Source organism: Neofelis nebulosa, chromosome 14 (assembly GCF_028018385.1).
Source record: "Neofelis nebulosa isolate mNeoNeb1 chromosome 14, mNeoNeb1.pri, whole genome shotgun sequence".
Lineage (NCBI taxonomy): Eukaryota > Metazoa > Chordata > Mammalia > Carnivora > Felidae > Neofelis > Neofelis nebulosa.
Window position 1 is genome coordinate 35,337,368 of NC_080795.1, and position 21,251 is coordinate 35,358,618.

The 21,251-nt window shown below is 35.7% G+C and overlaps 1 long non-coding RNA gene across 3 annotated transcripts in view; it reads left to right on the plus strand.

Moving 5' to 3' along the window:
• The first annotated feature begins 532 nt into the window (after window positions 1-532).
• Window positions 533-21,251, plus strand: part of LOC131494262 (uncharacterized) — an 83,021-nt gene continuing 62,302 nt past the window's right edge. For 2 of the 3 annotated variants that reach the window (XR_009253280.1, XR_009253279.1), the window contains exon 1: window positions 2,661-2,741. This is a non-coding gene — a long non-coding RNA (uncharacterized LOC131494262). Of the gene's footprint in view, window positions 625-2,660; window positions 2,742-21,251 lie in introns of those variants that run through there. The other variant, XR_009253281.1, reaches the window with a different exon arrangement.

Consider the following 21,251-nt stretch of genomic DNA (forward strand, 5'->3'; position numbering starts at 1 on the left):
GGTTGGGAGGGAACACTTGACACTTCTCTCAAGTCTGGACTCAGTACCCCAGGGTCCATTAAACTGCGGGAACCTTTGGGGTCTTCCTCAATAACGGGTCAACCTCCACCGCCCGTTGACCTCCCTGGCCTTCCACTGGTGTTGCTCCGAAATCCCAGGAGCTTCTCGGGGGATCTGCAACCGCGAAGACCTAGGTGGGGGAGGAGGAGGACAGAAGAAAGAGGAAGGCCACCCCGGATTGCAGGTGGCAGGTTTGATAAACAAGGGAAGTTCCTTACGACGTTGGTCGCCGCCAGCGGCAGCCTCAAGACCAGAATATCTCCACACTCGCTCACCAAATCTTAAACGTTCACACAGAGGCCTTACCTGCGTCTGCCCGATGCCCAGGCAGCTCCCCGCAGGCCGCATCCTCCAAAAGGCCTGGCGGCTGTGGAAATTCCCCAGCGGAAGTACATTGCAGGGAGGGGGTGTGGGGGACCGCCTCACACAGGACCTGCTTGCGAGTCCCGCGCGATCACATCCTCGCCATGACCTCCTGTCCCGGAGCAATGCCCGTTTCTTAGAGAAAGTGGAACAGGGGAGTCAGCGTTTTCTCCAGTTCAGACTCCTGCTTATACCGTGGCAGTAAGTCGTTAAAAGCTGTACCGATACTTTCCTTTTGGGCTTGTTGCATTAATCTGCTTCTCTGACACCTGGCAGCTCAGCACTCTTTCCTGGCTCATTTGAGCACCTGACCCACAACCTGCCTTCCTGTTGCTGCCGTAGCTCAGTCTCATGTGCCAGCCAGGTCAGGACTTTGGCTTGTCCTCCGGACATGTACACATCAAGGCCCGGACCACATTAACCTTGCTCCTCTCTTTTCTAATGTTCTTTCCACATTTCAATAACTGCCTCAAATGGGCCTTTTATTTATTTATTTATTTTCAGTTTTCCTTTTTTTTTTTTTTTTTTTTTAGTACCATGCCCAACTGTGGGGCTTGAACTCACGACCCAAGAGTCTCATGCTCTACCCACTGAGCCAGCCAGGCACCCCTCAAATGGCTATTTTAAATTTTACCTTTTCTGCATAATTGCCTCCTTTTTAGTTTCTCCTCACTTCAGTGTGTGATTGAGAAAATGACAATTAAAATATTGCAAATTATAAAATTATGAGAAATTTATCATTAAAATATTTTAAATTCTAAAGTGATGAGAAATTTCTCATTCAAGTACTTTATAAAATTATAGATGCAACTTGGCTATGTTGCAGTAGATCTAGAAAGGAAAAGAGAAAATTAATAGTCTGTAATCCTATCACCCTCAGGCAATCTTTATTATCATTTGGGTATATATCTTCAAGACAGTTTTCATTACTATATCTAAACAGTAAGATACTAGTTACAGTGTAACTCCAAGCTTTGGTTCTTCCCACACCCAATATCTTACAGTTACCATATCTTAATGTTGATATATGGACTTCAAAATCATTGTTTTAATGACATTATGATAATTTGTAGTGAACTAATATAATTTGCTAAGCTATCTTGCTAAACATTTGTTTGAAATGTCGCTATTTTAGTTATGTAAATCAATGTGCTAGCATGGGAGAGAAGTGGTACTTAGGAGGATATATAGCATATATGAGTCAGGACCACAGTTCAGGGTACTGCGTTGAAAAACTTGGAACGCCATAGATTACCACAAGTATGAATGGGGAAAAATGAAAATGTCAAGCCTAATATTATGTAGGAATACAGGGCTATTGTTATATATCCTTCATATTCTTGTGTTTATAACTGTACCAGAACTATTTTCAGATTTTCTCTCTCTTTCTGAAGATTTACCTTGTCTTTAAGCTTTGCTTCTCTATTAGACTGAATGAGGCCCTGGTAAGAAAGTCCCTGAGAATTGCATCTTAACATTACAAAATTGACCACCTATCTCTCTTATTTGTTCTTATCCTCCAATGCTAGTTTCCCACATAAAAACTCAAAGATGGTTCAGGAATAAACAAAAACAGTTACTTTGTTGGTGAAAGTCCCTTTTAAAAAGTCTCTTTATGCTAGCATCAGAAGAACTACCTTAAGGAAGAACCATTAAGAAGCAAAAGGTTTTGTCTCATAAACCATAAAAAGCCAAGGGATAAGGGTATAAAAATGCTTCATTGTAAATAAAACAATGTAGTACCTACATAACAAAACAATCTTATTGTTTTAGGAGAAATAAAAAAGCAGGAAAAACTTTAACAATTGTTCAAGAAATATTGATTTGTCCCCTTATGGATGAAGCCTGTGCACACTGCCGTTTTCCTGGTCTGTGAGCATTTACTATATTAAAACAACTTGAGGAGCCTGGCTTGGTCAGTGGGAGGAGCATGCTACTCTTGATCTTGGGGTTGTGAGTTCGAGCCTCACATTGGGTGCAGAAATTACCAAAAAAAAAAAAAAAAAAAGAAGTAAACTTAGAAAAACAAAGGACAACTCATCACATAGTAAAGGTCACTTGTTTTTAAGTGTGAACGTTATGACTTACAAATGGTGACTAGGAGAACATGAAAGAAGTGGACGTAGGTTACAATAGGAGAGATTTAGACTATAATAATTTTTTTCTTTTTTTCCCCCCCTTTAAAGGGTCTGTTCATTAAGGGAGGCTATGGAATACAATTACTTATAAAAGTCAAGACATTTCCATCTATCTGGGATGATAAAGACATGTTCCTACCTAAAAGCCAGATGAATAGCTGAATTATTTTTATCATTCCAGTAAGTTGATACCATTTTTTAAAACTTAGTAGCTGTTTAGTCTCTCCTTGAAAAACAAACATAAAAACAAAAGAGTTTTGTCAGAGTTTTGTTAAGCTATCTAACTAGTGAAATGTTGTAAGGAAATGAAGACAATGCTTTATTCTCTTCTCTCTATGACTTCATAACATGGGCATGTTTTCTATTTAGGTGATTTTTTTATAGCAGTTGGGATAATTATACAAATGTCAAGCAAGTACAAGTAAGATTATATCTATGATTAATATTCTAAGGAGAAGTAGGCTTTACTGTTATTGCCTTAAATGTTAGATATTTTTCAATATAATATGTAACCTTTTCTTTCTCATTTTCTTATTATGGTCTACCAGTTCTCCTATTTGTTATTTATAAATGTGGACTTTTCTCAAACATTCTGCACTCAACAGCTCAAACTGCTTTCGCTAAAACTCTCTTAGAGAATAGGGTAAATTATCAAATGATTAAAGTAGGTGATCTGGAAGACATAGACTTGATCTGTGTATTCCAGTGAAAAATCATGAGCTTAGTGCAGGTTTTGTTTTGATTTGACAGCTTGTCAAAGTTTCATGCTCTTCACTTTTTTTTTTTTTTAGCCAAAATACTATTTAAGACCCATAGAACAAAAAAAACAAAAAACAAAAAACAAAAATTATGCAAAAAGTATTCCGTGTGCAAAAATAAAAAAGATAATAATACTGATATCAATTAGTGCCTGAGACCCACTCATCAATATGAATACCATTTTTGAGTTAAATAAAACTTAAAAATGAATCAAAATTAAGAGGAATCTTGATTAACTTTCAACTGTGAGGAACATGTTCAGTATGCCTCTTAACCACACTCCTCAAGTAGAGTAGTGACGTGAGAATCTAGACCAGGGTGCATACACGTGGGAGGTGTGGGCAGGAGGCCCAGCGGGAGAGTGCAGAGACAGGGCCTGACACTAGCTGAGCAGTACATTTTCCACTCGTGGCTATTAGAGGGGTTGTTGGGGGAGGAAGTAAATTGCCTTCTGTGTCCCCAACACCTTCTTTCCTGTTCAATTCCTATTGTTACCTTTATCACTATCACTTCCCAATACTGACTGTTGAATGTTCACTGTTGCTCTCTAAGGCAGGTTAGTGTGATAATGGATGGCTCATATACTCTAGCAGCAAAAGACCAGGATTTGAAGCTTACTCAAGCATTTTCCACCTGCACATCTTTGAGCAAGTTAACTTACTAATGCTTTCTCATCTAAAAAATGAGGGAACAATGCATAACTCATAGAATTACTGGAATATTTTAGTGAGTTAATATGCCTAAAATGTCTAATTTAATGTGAGCAACTGTTAGGTGTAAGATAATGCTGGTTCCCTTCTCCCTGAAGGGATACCAGTGCCCATTCTTTTGAAGATGAAGTGCCATTTTTCTCCCTTGCAAAATCTTTTCCATTTTATCAATCTAGTCACCTGGGATGCCTTCTATCCTCTATTTTCAGGTCCTTTAATTTCATGCCTGAACTATTTCAATAGTCTCTTAACTTGTCTCTGATCTCCAGGTTCTTCGTTCACTGTTGCCAAACTAATCTCTCTAAAGTGTCATTCTGACCCTGTCATTCTGCTGCTTTAAAATATTTAAAGAATTTCTAGCAGACACAAGGAGCATTCAGAACTGCTTGCTGACATGGCAGACCAGGCCTCCCCTGAATATGAACTACCTAGCATTTGTTTCTTAGTATCTGTTAAATTCCAGGCGCTTTGCATGCATTTTCTCTCACCCACCCAACAATACAGCAAGACAGGCATTATTATTCCCATTTTACAAATAGGAAATGGAGGATCAGACAGGTTTAAGGACTGGCTAAGATTCAACAGCTAGAAGGTAAAGGAGTCTGAGCTCACATCTGGTTTTATTTCCCTAGAGTCCCCACACACTACTTCCCAAGCAATTGTACCCTCACTGTATATTGTCTATATACCTATATTTTACATGTTTCCAATTACTTGATTACACGTTGGCATCCACTATGAACCATGGGTTCTTAGCATGAAGGAACTATGTCTTTTTCTTTTCAGTATCTCTTAGTACCTGCACAAAGGGACACTCAGGGAAGAATATATGTTGAATGAATGGATAAATTAAAGACAAAAAGAAGGAAGGAGTATCTCAAGACGGGTTTTCAGAGAGGGGCAACCTGAGTGCAGCGTGGGTAACCTCGTTTTGAAAATGAGGAAGACACTAAAAGGTGTGAAAGCAGTATGTAAGAGTCAGACGAGAGGGTAAAGATGAAAAATTATGCCCACATTTTAAGTATTCCTCGCTTCTCTTTTTCTTTCATGGCGATGTCTTGTACTATACTGTTTTAGGCTCCCCCCCCCATATAATACTAAAAACTGTACATTTCTTAAGTTACATACATTATGCATTTTACTTTTCCTCATGTTGTCTTCTCTACTTAGTAATCATTGTGAAATGAATTAGTCTTTAATTCTCAATGGACTTTGTATGAACCAGTGACTTTATTACTTAACAGTAGTGCTGCCTGTGGAAACACAAATAAGTTTTTAGTACCCAACTATGCCATTCAAGGTCTAATTCTGACCATATACAGCATAGTCTCATTCAAGGTTTGGTATTTAAATTTCTCTGTGCATGAAAGTGTGCCCGTGTGTGTGTGTGTATGCTATCAATTCCACTTGGGTGGCTAAGAAATGATGAGTGCATTTATTTCTACATTTAGGATTTACAAATGTGTTTATAAAGAATAACTTCATAATCAGAGAGCAAGTAAGTGAAAAACTAAGTTTAAGCTAATCAATTTAATCAGTCTGGTAACTCTCAGTTTTTAAAAGAAAAGAATAGCTAGGCCCAAAGGGATCTCTAATAAAAGGTAAACTTGCTTAGGGCACTAAAAACATGCAATGAAAGTCCCCCCCACCACCACACACACACACATAACAGTAGACTGCTGTGTTTTAACAGTTTCTTTGCAGATACCTCCATTTTTGCATTTTTCAAGGATTTGAGTTTCCTTTGCAGTAGAGAATTGTCAACAAACCCTCTCTCCATTCTTTGCAGTTCAGCAGCACAATGATTAGTGGAGTAAGTAAGGCACAACTGCTCTTGAGAAAACAAATCCATATTTTAATACTAGTTAAGGAGAGAAATGTTGGCATTAACCTTAACTGAAAAGCGATTTCCTGCCCTTGTTGACATATTTGATGATAAATAAAGGGCAAATAAACAAATATAAAAAAATACCACATAATGAAAGAAATAGCAATACTGGAAGTAAAGGATAGATTGCATGTTTATTGGGGCTTGGTAATTCAATTTCGGCCACTGGAGTTTGGATTATTGATTATTTTATATATATTAGAACAAGTGAATAACTAAAGTAAAAGCACCATGAAGCAGTAATGGTTATTTATCGTGATTGTAAAAATGATTTTATATTTTTTATTAGGTAAGTTTCCATTCTCTTTATGAGAGGTAGTACATGTCTGCATTGCTGTATTATTGGTTTCAGCTGCTAGCCATCTGACAAAGTTAATTATTACATGTCTGTGTCATGGTCCTAGGAGAGGTTCCAATATCTACTGAATTTAGTGTAAGGAGTTCTACTGGGTTGTAAGAGAATGAAATCTTTATGCTTCCTTTTTGCAAGAAATATGATCAGTTTCTAACTAAGGACACAGTGAAATTTATCTTTTTATTTAAAATATATTTATTTTCTCCCTCCAAAAAGATAGATAACACTTAAGCAGTATTTTAAAATTGCAAGCTAAGATGATCATCTTTTATTTTCTTATTTTGTTAAGTTTTTATTTAAGTTCCAGTTAGTTAACATACAGTGTAATACTAGTTTCAGGGATTCAACACTTCCATAAAACACCTGATGCTCATCACAATAAGTGCACTCCTTAATCTCCAACACCTATTTAATACAAATATATTGTTTTGTTACTGGTCTCATATTTGGTGGTGGAAGAATTTGGCTCATTTTCTTGGTTTCTATTCTCACTACAGCTGTACGTGTATGTGCTTGTGCCTGTGTGCATGTGTTTCAAAAAGGAAAGATGTTTCTAAATATAACAAATCATGGATGTCAGTTAAAAGAAATAAGTGGGGTGCCTGGGTGGCTCAGTCAGTTAAGTGTCTGGCTTTTGGTTTTGGTCATGATCTCAGAGTTCCAGAGGTCTAGCCCTGCTTTGGGCATCAGATCTGTGCTGACAGCATGGAGCATGCTTGGGATTCTCTCTCTCCCTTTCTCTCTTGCCCCTCTCCTGCTCGCATGCTTTCTCACTGTCTCAAAATAAATACATAAACTTCAAAAAATAAATAAATAAAATAAATAAGGAAAATCATTACCAGACAACCCTGGAAAGATAAAAATACCACACATAAATTAGAATGACCATATAATTTATCACATGTAGACACTCTTGAGAGTCAAAGGAGATTTTATTAATATTACCTTAATATACATGAAAATTGTCTTTATATGTCAAAGTGGTCAAATATTCAAATGGACAATTTCATTTGGTTCAACCTGTAGTGACCAGGGGACTAACGGAGAAAACAAAGAATGCCCTAAACAAACCGGGATATGCATATACCTTACATTTTCTCCTAGAAATGTTTTAATTCCAAAATCAGGGCATGGCTGATATCAGGTGCACAATCATATTATTAGGCTTGCTGTTATGACTCAATTGCCCACTATGTGCCTGAGAGATGTCTATCACCACCGCCACCTCTCTGCAATCACTGTCAATTTATAAATGACAAACTTGCCCACATTTCTTGTCATACTTTTATATAATACCAGCTCTAGGTTAAAGCAGATCATCTTTTTTCGCTTGTGGACTATGTCTCTCTTTGTATGCCTATTTATTCTTTTACTATTCCCCTTCTTCTGCCCACACCCACCCACAGTATATACTGTCCCTGGTTCAGCTTTCATACATTCTCCATTAAAACTCATGTGTCCACTTGCCACAGAACTGGCTAAGTGATTAGCTATACAATCTATTAAATTAATTTCTACTATCATATTAATGAATAATTCAAACCTAATTTGTTGTTCTACCTACACAACAAATATGCATATTAACTGAACTCTTTAATAGCCTACAGCAAAGCAGTGGTGAGCCCAATGATGTTGGATACTTTGGGTCAGCTTGTTGGTGAAAACATTTCTTCACTGTCTTCATTTCAAATCTTACAGACACTTGACTACCAATGTATAATTGCAGCATTCTAATTAATTGTTCTTTCATGTTCTTAACAGTAGAGTACACAGAACTGTTACAGTTCATCCAACCTAATGATAGAGATTCTAAGCTCTCATATCACATCCAGAGTATTTCTTTAATACCATCACAAACATGACTGCTCGTAGTTATTTATGACTAATTTCATTTTTCTTTCCATCTCATATCATTTCTATATTTTAAAAATAAGTCCCAAGTGAATATTCTTGAAAATGTGAGCCAGAAAAAACTTAGTTCTTAAAGTACCAAATAAGATGACATATTAGTCTACTAGGGGCTGCTGTAAAACAAAGTACCACAGACAGCATGGCTTTTACAAAAATTTATTTCTTGGAGATCAGTAGTCTGACACCAGGTTTCAGCACCATTGGCTCTTGTAAAGCCTCTCTCCTTGGCTTGTAGCTGGCTGTCTTCTCCCTATATCTTCACGTGGTCTTCCCTCTATGTGTCAGTGTCTTAATCTCCTCTTATAGGATACCAGTCATATTGCATTAGGGCCCACCCTAATGACTTCATGTTAACTTAATTACCTCTTTACAGACCCTGTCTCCCAATAAAGTCACATTGTGAGGTACTAGGGGTTAGGGTTTCAGCATATGAATTTAGGAGGGCGGGAACACAACACATTTCACGCCACAACATGTGGCATCCAGTCTTAACTGTTCTTTCCAGTGAACTCCATAATTTGGTTTGAAAACCCATCACATTTCACTTCCAAATCTCGTTTTCAGAAACAGACAAACCCTTTTTGAAATATTAATAGGCAGGATTATTTTAAGGCAGAAAGCACCACCAAGACAATTCTCTGTTAATGCAATAGATGATGTAACTGAGTCACTTAAAGATCTATCTTGATATATAGCCTTAAAAATTGTTTTTCTTTGGAAATTATTCTAATAAACCAATGTAAATTCTACATATCCAATGCATTTTCCAGATGATATTTGACTCAGGGCAAGAGAGATAGCATAGCAGAGTAGAAAGAACTTTGGTAAAAGGGAGTCCTAGATCTAAGTGCAATGTTAGTTATACCCTGTTAGTTAGCAGTGCTCTAAGGCAATGTTAGTTATACCCTGACCTGTAACTGACCTAAGTTTTAGTTTCCTCATTAATAAAATGAGGGTAATTGTTTCTACTTCAAGAAGTTGTTTTGAGAATTAAATCAGATGAACTGAAATCCTTAGTTTTGCAGCACTTATTCAAATAATGCTAGTCCCTTTCTCTTAGTTATTTCATCTAATTTGGGTAATAGTCAATTGGTCCTGGAATACTGAAAACCCAAACAGCTTCTAAAGGTACCTGTCCTTAAAACAAGCTATAACAGACCTTCAGAGAATCTGGTTCAGCATATACAACAATAATATCCTGTAATATAGAGAACATAAATGTATTTTATTGTTTATCCTCTGAAAAGCAGGAAGCATTGCCTATTTTTATGTTTAAATCTGAGAGGAGAAAACCCAAGGTTAGGACATTTATTTACAGATCACCAATAAGGAAATTAAGTACAACAAAATTACAATTTGACAACATCTCCCAGGAACCACAAATAAAAGGAATAAGCCTACTAGAATGTTCACAATCACACAAATTCTCCTGGAGGTGATGTGACCAATACAGAATGATCATTTCTATGTATTAATGAATGAATAACTAGGCTTATATGGGGAGCTGCCCCTGTCATGCCGCATGCTGAATAGGTTGAAGAGGGGAGAAAAAGGTACCTACAATGTAATGATTAGTGTCCACATCCACTTCTGAAGATCAATATGTAATCCTATGACAAGGAAATGTAGCACGAAGCACTTGAACTTCATCTCTGCCTTTGCCTTTACTCTGGAGGATCTATCTTGTAATTGCTACAGAGCTGTAAGAGAATGTTGGTCAGAAAGGAAAACATTGAGTTAGAATCTAAAATTTGAGTACCTGTGTTGTCTAGAAAAGATGTTGCCAAGGGAGAGATTATGGTTTTCTTATATTTCTCTTTCATTTATCGTCCAACATAGTAATTTTTATTTATAAACATTTGAAATCTGCCTTTACAGGCAGTTATAGTTACTTAATGTTTGAAATTACACATAATATGGCCTAAGCTGTGTCTGAATAACTCACTGAAATAAGTTCTTTGTTTGCATGATGCTCTACAATTCAGTTTTATGTAAGCCTCCTTTCTTGTTTTCTGGGGTTTTTTTTTGGTTTGGTTTCAGTTTACTGCTGGTAAGACACATGGGGATTTCAAAACAAAAGAAACTTATGAGACAAAAAAAATGTGCAACTTATTTCAGCAGAGCAAACAGAACTTCTAACAGTTGATAAAAATACATCCATCCCTTTTAAATTTGTTTTCAAAACAAGGCTTTTGCCTTCAATTCCTACTAAACCAAATAAAGATAATGCAAGCTTTTTTGGAAAAGATTTGAAAACTCTAGAAAAATACTTTAACTTACTTGTGTGGATATTCCCAAAGGGCAGAAGACAATCTTTCATCTCTGAATTTGTAGTCTAACAAGAATATTTGGAATATTGGGAGCATTTAATGTTTGTTAATTTTCTTCAGTGCTGTATTAAAAATAATATAATTTAAAATCATTCAACTAGACTTACATTCCAATGCATAAAATATAGTATGCATAGTAAAAGAAGATTTAATATTGTTGAATTTTTTACATTTCCCCAAAGTAGCAAATAAGAAGCAACTAGTGCACTAAAATTAACATTGTAATAGAGTGTTTCCGTTATAAATCAACTGAGAAGTGGCATAACCTTGCAAGCTAACACAATTTATAAGAAAAGATCATCAATATTTCACTATTCAAATTTAAGACACAATAATCTATTTCCTATAAAAAATGTTTGAAAGGCCATTTTGCTGTTCATGTGTAACAGCACTTTATTGAAAACATTTCTTGTTGTTCATTCTTTGATTAATCCTACCATCTGGAGAGAAGCAGTTACAAATGACCTTCATAATTAACACATAACCCAAATATGGAAAATATTTAACATTTAAGTACTAAAATCACTTGATTTCTATTGTTTCAGTAACTAGCATAATAAGATTATTGGTAGAACACACACACACACACACACACACACACACACACACACACCATATTGATAAACCAGATTCCCAAACCCTGGAAAACAAGAAAAAAAAATAGAGATCAATGTACACATTATCTCCTTTTGCATCTTTCTCTTGTTCATTGATTCTGGGGACAATAACAGCAAATTTTATTGATCCATTACGTTATCCTTTCAGATTTTCTTTGTTTTTAATTCTATTTTGGTATTTTGAGAGAATACCTAGCAACACATGGGTTACGAATTCATGCTTTCATTACATAAATATTTATTAAAAATTTACCATATGCCATTGTAGGTATTACATAACTAAGCATATGTACACACACATACAATTTTGCTTATTGTTTTAAGTTTGTTTATAAGTGGCTTGACACCTACCTATGTCTGTGTATTTCTCTAGTAATATAACAAGACCATAAATTTGTGTAGAGGAGGGAAATAATTTTGTTTTTTAAATTTTTGGTAGCTACTCTTGAGCATATGGCATTGCAATTAGAGATGATAATTGTTTAAGTTAGAATTACAGCAAGGAAACAGAAATATCTGAATCCCTTAACTCACTTATTCCTTTTATGTTGTAGTCTCCAAAGTGGCTCTATCAATTTACATTTCTTATTGTATAAGTTCCATATCCTTAGAACCACTTTCTGTCATTGATATAATTTTTAATGCTTTCATCACCAACTCCTGAATGAGAACTGATGTCTCATTGTGATTTCAATTTCCATATTTGTGATACCTAGTGAGGTGGAACACAGTATTATTACATGCTTATTGGCCACATGAATATTCTATATTTTAATAAGGCTGTTGAAATCTCTTGCCCATTTTTCTAAAAACTGTTTTGCCTGTCTTCTCATATTGAATTATAGTAGTCTTTATGTATTCTGAATATAAGCCCCTTATGTGTTATCTATGTTGCAATTATATTTTCCCATTTTGAGGCTTGCCTTTTCACTCACTTAATGGCATTTTTTGATGAGCATAAATTCTTAAATTTTATATAGCCCAATTTATTAGTCTTTTGTTTATGATTTTTCCTTCTTGTATCCCTTAAGAAAAATTGCTATACCTCAAATTCATAAGGTTATATATTGTTTAGTCTAAACACATTTTTTTCTTGGGGCGCTTGGGTGGCTTAATCGGTTAAGCTTATGACTTCGTCTCAGGTCATGACCTCATGGTTTGTGAGTTCAAGTCCCACTTCAGGTCAACTTGAGCCTTTTTCAGGTGAGGTCAAGCCCTGTTTGGGTGAGCTTGTGTCCCCCTTTAGATAAAACATGAGCCCCGCTTCGGGTGAGCACTGCTTCTCTCTCAGAATTTCTCTCTCTCTCTGCCCTTTCACTACACTTGTGCCCCCACCTCCCAATAAATAAAAAATAAACATATAACTAGATAAATAAATAAAAATTAAAAAAATTTTTTCTTTGACATTTAAATCTACAATCCAATTGAAATTGAGTTTGGCATATGATATGAAGTAGATTTTATTTCATTTTTCCCACAGGAATAACTAATTGACCCTGCACCATTTATAAAATTGTCTTTCATTTGTCTGTTTGGACTTCATTTTAAATATTTTCTTTTGGTTTATCTTCTAATTCACTAATTCTTCATTCTATTATATTTAATATACTATTAATTTAATTGTAATTAGTTCTGTAATAGTGTTTTTCAGCTACATAATTCTTAATTTTTTCCCCTCACTTTCCAGTTCTCTGCCAAGTTCTCTAATTTGTCACTCAATTCCTTGAAGGCATCAGACCATATTTTAAATGCCACGACTAAAAAGTTCATTATCTGTATCATGTGGGTTTTCTCCTGTTGTCTTTTTGATCTTGCTTTTTCAGTTTAATCTTGTCTTCTACTATGCCTGGTTATTATTCATTAAATGAACATTATATATGAAAAATTGTAAAATCGATTAGGAGCTCTAGTATCTTCCTCACAAATGGATTTTTGTTTTGTTGTATTTTGTTTTCTTGAAATCTAAGCTATAGGCAATAGCTATCTTCAATCATCGCCTTTTTTTAATTGAAACTATTCAAAGCTGTGGGCTATTTTCTTTTCACTGTTTTCTCCAACTTGAAGTCCTAACTGAATGCCAGGATGTTCATCTGGACCACGCTTTTTTATGGATCTTGAACTCTCCATAAGAGTTTCCCACTCTGCATCTGAAGTTCTGCTTAGCTTCTCAGGCTCTTTGATACTGCTTTGTCAATGGTCATCACTTTATAGAGAAAAGTGGTCCCCAAATTAGATTTAATCCTCTAGATTTCTCTTCTCTTCCAGATCGTGGCCTACAATCACTCACTGTGTGATTTCTCACTGTGTGATTTTCAAGCAATTGTTTTCTTGTCATATATTTCTAGCTTTTGTAGTTTCTCTCAACAGGGATGTTGATCCAAATCACTTACAACATCACTGCCAGGAATGCAACCTTCATCATTGATTATTTTCCTTTTTTTCACATTCTTCATGTATTCCTGATTGCCTCACCTAAAAACATACCCCCAAATAATAAACTCTTATTGCTACAGTATTGCAAATTTCCAGCATCTTTTTATTCCCTCCGCATTCTACAAACTTCATATCCTACATTAATCCAATAAGAATTCCTATTTGCTTCACCTAAACATGTATCCCCAATGTGTTCAAATCTTAGTACCTCCATTATGACAATATGCCAAGCCTGTATGACCTCTTACCTACACTACTAAATAGATTCCTCTCTGTTCTCATGACTTTTACTCTTGCTATTTCAAAATCTATCCTGCAAACAGCTACCAGAGAGATAATTTTTAAATGTAAGTTTGTTAAGAATACCTTCCTGTTCATACTCCTACAATGACCTGTCATTTATTCAGAGTAAAAACAAACCTTACGGTCAACAAAACTCTATATGATTTGACCCCTGTTTATTTCCCTGACCATCTCTCCTTATGTTTTCCTTATCACTCATCCTTCCCCAAACTGTCTGGTCTTCACAATGTTTCTTGAATGTGCATAGTTGTTTTCCAACTCAGGGCCTTTTATTCAAGTTTCTGCCCAAATGCCATTTCCCCAGTGAACTGCATTATAAAAATGTGGACTGCATTATAAAATCATCTTCCCATATGCACCCTAGTTACACTCACCTTGTCTTGTTTTGTGTTTCTTTATAATACTTCACTACTTTTATGAACTTACTTAAACTTACTTTTGTCATACAAACTCTTTTTTTTTTTTTTTTTTTTTTTTTTTCCAACGTTTTTTATTTATTTTTGGGACAGAGAGAGACAGAGCATGAACGGGGGAGGGGCAGAGAGAGGGAGACACAGAATTGGAAACAGGCTCCAGGCTCCGAGCTGTCAGCACAGAGCCCGACGCGGGGCTCGAACTCACGGACCGCGAGATCGTGACCTGGCTGAAGTCGGCCGCTTAACCGACTACGCCACCCAGGCGCCCCTGTCATACAAACTCTTACACACTTTGTGGTATATGATGGTAGTTACAAGAAAATACTCCCTTATAACCTTACCATCACAGTATAATGAATGCATTTTTAGACTAACCTCTGCCACTTCTCTAAAGATTTATTAAGCATTTACTAGCAAGCAAGCACCAAAACCGTTTATAAATTGTTCTGTAAACCATGAAGTGCCAGCTGTCTGTCCTCTTAGGTAATCTGATGTCTGCCTTTTATGAAAGGCTCATTTTAGGAAGACAGGATTACTTCTAAGCAGGATTAGTTACTCTTATTGTTAGCAACAAGCAAGTAAAATCCACCCAATCAGCGGTTAGATAGAAGACAATTTATGGGCCAAGTTTTTGGCCTTATTCTAAGGCAAAATATAGAGAGTTTGTTGTATCCTTACATCCAGAATATATGAATGTGGGTATGTTTCTAAAATATTGTAGCCCAACAAAACACTTGAATACCTTTAATTTCATCAATAAAAGCCCATGGTGATCATTACTAAAACATGAAGTATTTATGACAATATCAGTAACAAAATCCTGTCAGTAATTACCTCTATCCTCATATTTCTGACTCTCTGACAATTCCTGGAGTATAATATTTCATTTGCAGCAACGAGCTGCCCTAGAATTAAGGCTTGACCAAGCTAGGACATACATAATATGACACTGTCCACTCCAATATGAATGAATGAATGGATAGATACATAGAGAGATGATAGAGATATAACCTAGGTTAAATATAAGTAAAATAGTTGTATTCCACAAATACTTCTTGAGTAAACCTTGACCGTTAATCAGTCACCACCTAGGTAAACCTTGACTCTCTACTTTCAAGTTGCTTTTCTTTTTTTTTTTTATGTTTACTTATTTATTTTGAGAGAGGGAGAGAGAGAGCGAGGGAGCAGCAGAGAGAGAGAGAGAGAGAGAGAATCCCAAACAGGCTCTGCGCTGACAGTGCAGATCTCACAAACCGAACCGTGAGATGGTGACCTGAGCCAAAATCAAGAGTCAGATGCTCAACTGATGGAGCCACTCAGGCGCCCTCTTTCCTTTGCTTTATTTGACAAAAGAGTCAGTAATTGTAGCCTTCTGGGAAAGCCTGTTGTATTTATATCTTATTTAAAGTTCATGATGATTTTTCTTATCATCTTCCTGATTTAAACACTTGCTCTCAAATCCTTACTTTTAGAAATGTTTTATTTATCTTTAGTATTCAAAGTCCAGAAAGGAATGTCTGTTTTCAATATCACTATTTTCTCTTATGAAGTTTTTTAAATTTAGGACCATTGAGGAAGAATGCTTAGAAAACATATCGCATAAAGAATATCATTTCTGGATGTGATATTCCCAGGTTGTTAAAAACCATCTTATTAAACATTTGGCCACCATAAGTTTACTCCACTCCAACTTTGTTCCTACAGATTTGCTAAAATTCAATTAAGATTAACAGGGATTATAATAACTAGATTCTGTTTCAAAATGTGATTATGCTCAAAATCTCTGCAAGTAACCTTAAAAATGAAAATTTCCTTTGCATCCCTAATTTGAAACACTGCCAATATACTGCACACATAGGAAAAACAGTATAAATATAGGCTAGCTTTCTCACACTGGATTTCTCACACCAAATCCTCAGGATTTACTCATTTTATTGTAAGTTCAGGAATCTCCTATTTTAACATTATCGTGGAAGGGAAATGATATTCTGCATTTAGTAAATAGGCAATCTAACTATATTACAAAAATGGAATAGATATTTGTATTTTTCTTGGTGTCTTGCAACTTCCCACTTGTAAATAATTTTATAACATTTTGATGTTATGAAAATCATATGCAGCTAACTATTTTAGATATCAAGACTGCTTCCATTATCTTTGATTATCCCTTCCCACAGTTACATACTATTTATTAGACCTGGGGCTTGGTGTCCAGGAGTATCTTCACCTTCCTTTTAAACATATAAGTTTCCATCTGTACATTAGGTGGCCTAATAAAACCTGTAGTGACATAGAATATTGTTCAACCAGTTTCCCAATATGAGCTAAGTTCTAGTGGGTTTGGAGATAGCGAGAACTACATCTCTATGCACTTAAGTGCTTTGATGACCTTTAAAACCATTAGCACTAAGAAATTTTATTGCCTTCTTGAGGACTTGGTGAGCTTTTCATCAGTTTGGTTCAGAGCTTACCATTTTGCTCTGTCATTTTTTACTGACTCTTTTGCTGGACCAGGGGCACCAAAACTAATCCAAGCTTATAAGGAGTTATTAAACCTAATTAATAAATAATAAACCCAAATTAAACCTAATATTTTGCTCTTTGGGGGGAATAATAGCTGTATTACTTAAAGCTAAAATAAAATAATTGGCACAGGATTAGGTTACATGACGACTGTCTCACATATAAAAATTTCCATACAACTTAGAGAAAATTGGTGTATGTACAAAGTAGCTTAATTTATCCAAAATAAAGAAATAATAAGGAAACTCAGTCCTTAATAAATATTAACCACCCAATTAGTAGTAATATCAGTACAATTTTATTTTCAAGATAACCCGATATCTTAAGGCTTTACTTACCTCTTATTTTTTTTAAGCTGATGACTTTATACAATGCATAGAAAAAGATGCTCCGATTTGTAGACAAATTGAGTTCTAAAAGAGATAAAATAATTATCATGAAGTTAGTGATGTTTAGAATACATCGCAAATTTATACATACAAAAGCATGGATAAATCTCAAACACAAAGTATGAAAGAAAACATATGCAAAAACGTATATTCTGGGGTACCTGGGTGGCTCAGTCAGTTGGGCATCGGACTTTGGCTCAGGTCATGATCTCATGGCTTGTGAGTTCGAGCCCCACGTGGGACTCTGTGCTGACACCTCAGAGCCTGGAGCCTGCTTCAGATTCTGTGTCTCCCTCTCTCTCTTCCCTTCCCCTGTTCATGCTCTCTCTCTCAAGAATAAACATTTTTTTAAAAAGTTTAAAAATATATATATTCTGTATGATTCTAATTTAGAACAAATTCATATATGTGCAAAATTAATCTATGATGTTAGAAGTCATTATAGCAGTTACCTTGGGAGAGAGGACTTTATCTTCATGATGAAAATCTTCTGCACTGCAAAGGAAAAAATCAACAAAACTAAAAGGCAGCCGATGGAATGGGAAAAGATATTTGCAAATGACATATCAGACAAAGGGCTAGTATCCAAAATCTATAAAGAACTCACCAAACTCCACACCCGAAAAACAAATAATCCAGTGAAGAAATGGGCAGAAGACATGAATAGACACTTCTGTAAATAAGACATCCAGATGGGCAACAGGCACATGAAAAGATGCTCAAAGTCGCTCCTTATCAGGGGAATACAAATCAAAACCACACTGAGATACCAGAGTGGCTAAAATGAATAAATCAGGAGACTATAGATGCTGGCGAGGATATGGAGAAGCGGGAACCCTCTTGCACTGTTGGTGGGAATGCAAACTGGTTCAGCCTCTCTGGAAAACAGTGTGGAGGTTCCTCAAAAAATTAAAAATAGATCTACCCTATGACCCAGCAATAACACTGCTAGGAATTTACCCAAGGGATACAGGCGTGCTGATGCATAGGGGCACTTGTACCCCAGTGTTTATAGCAGCACTTTCAACAATAGCCGAAGTATGGAAAGAGCCTAAATGTCCATCAACTGATGAATGGATAAAGAAATTGTGGTTTATATACACAATGGAATACTATTTGGCAACAAGAAAGAATGAAATATGGCCTTTTGTAGCAATGTGGATGGAGCTGGAGAGTGTTATGCAAAGTGAAATAAGTCATACAGAGAAAGACAGATACCATGTGTTTTCACTCTTACGTGGATCCTGAGAAACTTAGAAGGCCATGGGGGAGGGGAAGGAAAAAAAATGTTTGAGAGGGAGGGAGCCAAACCATAAGAGATTCTTAAAAACTGAGAATAAACTGAGGGTTGATGGGAAGTGTGGGGGGCGGGGGGAGGGTGGATCATGGGCATTGAGGAAGGCACCTGTTGGGAGGAGCATTGGGTGTTGTATGGAAACCAATTTGACAATAAATTTCATATTAAAAAATAAAAAATAAAAGCTCAAAAAAAAAAGAGAATAGTTGCAAGGTACTGTGAAGGCTGTTTCTTGATCTCTATGTAGGTTTATATAGATATGTTCACATTTTGCAAAACTCCACTGAATTCTTATGATTTGGGCACATTTTTCAGTATCTGTTATGATCTCATTAAATACTCATTTTATATAATTTTGGTGAAAAAGTAACTAGGAATATGAAGAAAAATATGAATGCATTTATGGCCTCACTAATTATTAGGAAATACACAAAGACATATTTGGGAAGTAATCATAGACTTATAGAATACAAAGTCTGCATAGGAAATGTAGGCAATGATATTGTAATAATTTGTATTGTGTTAGATGGTAACTAGACTTATTGGGAGATCCTTTCATAATGCATAAAAATATCAAATCACTATAATGTACACCTCAAATTAATAGGATATTGTATGTCAATTATACTTCAATTAAAAAAAACAACAAAGAAAGAATACAATAGTCTTCAAATATACAAAGTTAAGAAACCTATGTAATTGATAAAGGAAAATCAAGAAAATGTCCTTAAGTATATAGATTCCTGGCCTTCTGCTTCAGTCTTTCTAACTTTGTTATAGTTTTTGTTTACACTGGTATTTTTTAAAGAATTGATTGATATCCCCAGTTGGCATTGTTTTTTTCAATTACACTGTGCAAAGAGGTGACTCTGGCTGTCAAAATTCTGTCTCTCTGATGTGATTTTTGTGTCTTCATTCTCTGACAACTCCAGTTTTCCTAGGAGATCACCATTCTCTCTAAATGTGAAAAAAAAAAGTGTTTTGAAAGCCCAACATTGAGAAGTTTGTCTTTAATTATTTTTAATGTTTTTTTTTTTAAGAGAGAGAGAGACAGAGTACAAGCAGGGAAGGGCAGGGAGGGGCAGAGAGAGAGGGAGGCACAGAATCTGAAGCAGGCTTGAGGCTCTCAGTTGTCAGCACAGAGTCCGACGTGGGGCTTGAACCCACAAACTGTGAGATCATGACCTAAATGAAGTCAGACACCCAACTGACTGAGCCACCCAGGTGCCCCGAGAAGTTTTTCTTCTTTGGAATTTGAACTGATAAAATTCTTAAAGCAGATAGTGATGACACAATCATATTTTCAGGATAACATTAACATTTTCCCTATAACCATCATATCCCAATATTGGCCAACAAATTAATATCAGACAGGTGAATAGCTATTTAAACACTTAAAACCTGATACTGTGTGGACTGCCTTTTTATCAACCACCAAACTACCTGCTCAATAAATCTCACTTTTAAGACCCTCAGTGTTTCAGTTACAATAAATTATTTCTATATTTGCTAAGTATATTAGCAAAGTATATATATATATATATATATGCTTTATATATATATATATTCTCTCTCTCTCTCTCTCTCTCTCTCTCTCTCTATATATATATATATATATATATATATATATATATATAAAGATAGAAATAGGAGGAGGAGAAGGTGTATGAGAGAAGCAGCTTCGTGTCATTAACTGGTACATGGTTTGAAATGGAGCTATGGAGCTCACTGAGGCAAGAGAAACACCTCCATCTGTGTTCTAACATAGGGAAACGTGAAACTGTAATCAAAGCTTTGAAAAGGAAGGGTTTAAGTGGAGGTCTCCATTGCACACACTGCATAGTGCCTCTTCCTCATCTTCTGTAAGACAGTTTATTTAAATACACTGCTCAGGGAGTCACTTGTGCTGTCTAGACTAATAAAATTACATCAGAAAAATCCAAAACATCTCTCTGCTTTGAAAATAAATCCATGGGACTAGAACTCACCTCCTCTCAAAAGCACATCTGGGAAAACTTATATTAATTATTTTAGGCTCAGCTCTGTATCCCCTCCTCTGTGAAAACTCTCTTCATTTGTCCAAGGGCAGATGAAGTAGCTGCTTTCTGAGCTCAATTAGTACCTTTCATACTATGTACTCGTGCTCAGGCACTTCTTATATTATCTCATCATTATTTGTTTTCGTATCTGTCTGCCTTTATGGGATCTGGGTCCAGATAAAAGAGTGATCAAGAATGGTGGATTAGTGTACAATCAGTGTCAGCCAAGTGGTCAAAAAAATAAATAAATAAATAAGTGAAAGAGGCAATTAAATGAATTAATGAGTAAATGAATAATGACCAATGCTAGTTTGCAGGAAAAGTCTATCACAGACTTCAAGATTTACTGGCATCCAGTAGAGCATTTAACATAAAGAATTCACAGCAAATAAAAGACAAAAGAAACATCTTTGTTTTTGATCCATTTGAATAGACAATAAACATATTTCCATTTTAAAGTTCATAAAGGAGTTTATATTTTCCACATTTTCAAAACAGAGAAAGCTTAATTTTAGGTCATTTCCATTTGAGAATCACATGTTCTTGCAGGAAGAGCTTGTCAACAACTACTGCCTGAGCTTTATGTGCTCACAACTGGGAGACTGGTGTCCCAGCAGGTAATAATGCACAGAAGGGAGTATCAGGCAACATGACTCATATTTCCTGAATCTGGTTTCATATCAGGAAAGTAAAACAATTAGGTAAATGAAAATATAGTTG